Here is a 2,248-nt window from a genome sequence, read left to right as displayed (position 1 = left end):
GTTTAACGCCCAAAAGGGTAGCATTTTGGGCGTTAAACGCCAAAATGGATACCATTCTGGGCGTTTAACGCCAGGATGGCACAAGAGGAAAGATTTTGTTTTTAATTCAAATTTTTTTTCAAGTTTTCATAATTTTTCAAAATCAAATCTTTTTCAAATCATATCTTTTCAATCATATATTTTCAAAATCAATTTTTTTTCTATTTTTCAAAAATACTTGCTAACAATTAATGATTTGATTCAACATTTCAAGCATGTTGCCTTTTCTGTTGAGAAAGGTTTAATGTCTGAATCATATCTTTTAAATTTCTTGTTAGCCAAGTCATTAATTTTAAAAATCAAATCTTTTTTTAATTGTTTTTCAAATCATATCTTTTTAAAACTATAACTTTTCAATCATATCTTCTTAATCACATCTTTTTCAAAATAGTCTTCAATCATATCTTTTTTATTTCCACTTTCAAAAATCTTTTTCAAAAATCACTTTATTTCTTACTCAATCTTGATTTTCGAAAATCATCAATCAAAATTTCAAAATTTCTTTTAATTATTTTAAAATCTTTTACTTTAATTTCAAAAATTCTTCCCCTCTTCTCACATCCTTCTATTTATGGACTAACACTACTCCTCAATGCACAATTTGAACTCTATCTTTTTTGACAAGTTCGAATTCTTCTACCTCTTCCTTCTATTTTTATTTTCCTCTGACACCTCAAGGAATCTCTATACTATGACAAAGAGGATTCCATATTTTCTTGTTCTCTTCTCTTTCATATGAGCAGGAGCAAAGACAAAAGCATTCTTGTTGAGGCTGACCCTGAACCTGAAAGGACCTTGAAGCGAAAGCTAAGAGAAGCTAAAGCACAACTCTCTGTAGAGGACCTAACAGAAATCTTCAAACAAGAAGAACCCATGGCAGCCGAAAACAACAACAATGCCAACAATGCAAGGAAGGTGCTGGGTGACTTTACTGCACCTACTCCCGACTTCTATGGGAGATCTCTATCCCTGCCATTGGAGCAAACAACTTTGAGCTTAAGCCTCAATTAGTTTCTCTAATGCGACAGAATTGCAAGTTCCATGGACTTCCATTGGAAGATCCTCATCAGTTTTTAGCTAAATTCTTGCAAATCTGTGACACTGTCAAGACCAATGGGGTTGACCCTGAGATCTACAGACTTATGCTATTCCCTTTTGCTGTAAGAGACAGAGCTAGGATATGGTTGGACTCACAACCTAAAGAAAGCCTGAACTCTTGGGAAAAGTTAGTCAATGCCTTCTTGGCAAAGTTCTTTCCACCTCAAAAATTGAGTAAGCTTAGAGTGGAAGTCCAAACCTTCAGACAGAAGGAAGGTGAATCCCTCTATGAAGCTTGGGAAAGATACAAACATTTGATCAGAAAGTGTCCTTCTGACATGCTTTCTGAATGGAGCATCATAGGTATCTTCTATGATGGTCTGTCTAAACTGTCCAAGATGTCATTGGACAGCTCTACTGGAGGATCTCTTCATCTAAAGAAGACGCTTGCAGAAGCTCAAGAACTCATTGAAATGGTTGTAAATAACCAATTCATGTACACTTCTGAAAGGAATCCTGTGAACAATGGGACGATTCAGAAGAAAGGAGTTCTTGAGATTGATACTCTGAATGCCATATTGGCTCAGAACAAAATATTGACTCAGCAAGTCAATATGATTTCTCAAAGTCTGTCTGGAATGCAAGCTGCACCAGGCAGTACTAAGGACGCTTCATCTGAAGAAGAAGCTTATGATCCTAAGAACCCTTCAATGGAAGAGGTGAATTACATGGGAGAACCCTATGGAAACACCTATAATCCTTCATGGAGAAATCATCCAAATCTCTCATGGAAGGATCAACAGAGACCTCAACAAGGTTTCAACAACAATAATGGTGGAAGAAATAGGTTTAGCAATGGCAAGCCTTTTCCATCATCTTCTCAGCAACAGACAGAGAATTCTAAGCAGAGCCACTCTGACTTAGCAACCATGGTCTCTGATCTAATCAAAATCACTCAAAGTTTCATGACTGAAACAAGGTCCTCCATTAGGAACTTGGAGGCACAAGTGGGTCAGCTGAGTAAGAAAGTTACTGAACTCCCTCCTAGTACTCTTCCAAGCAATACAGAAGAGAATCCAAAAGGAGAGTGTAAGGCCATCAACATGGCCGAAATTGGAGAGGAGGAAGAGGCAGTGATCGCCACTGAGGAAGACCTCAATGGACGTCTACT

General features: G+C 37.1%; 1 non-coding gene across 1 annotated transcript; it reads right to left on the bottom strand.

The window, feature by feature from the left end:
* Nucleotides 1-1,313: 1,313 nt before the first annotated feature.
* LOC130937603 (small nucleolar RNA R71) lies at nucleotides 1,314-1,421 on the bottom strand. The gene has a single exon (XR_009068814.1). It is a non-coding gene; the product is annotated as a small nucleolar RNA R71 (small nucleolar RNA).
* Between the last annotated feature and the right edge of the window lie 827 nt (nucleotides 1,422-2,248).

Source organism: Arachis stenosperma, chromosome 6, assembly GCF_014773155.1.
Source record: "Arachis stenosperma cultivar V10309 chromosome 6, arast.V10309.gnm1.PFL2, whole genome shotgun sequence".
NCBI classification, from domain to species: domain Eukaryota; kingdom Viridiplantae; phylum Streptophyta; class Magnoliopsida; order Fabales; family Fabaceae; genus Arachis; species Arachis stenosperma.
The sequence above is the reverse complement of the archived record's forward strand: the minus strand, read 5'-3'. Positions and strand labels throughout refer to the sequence as shown.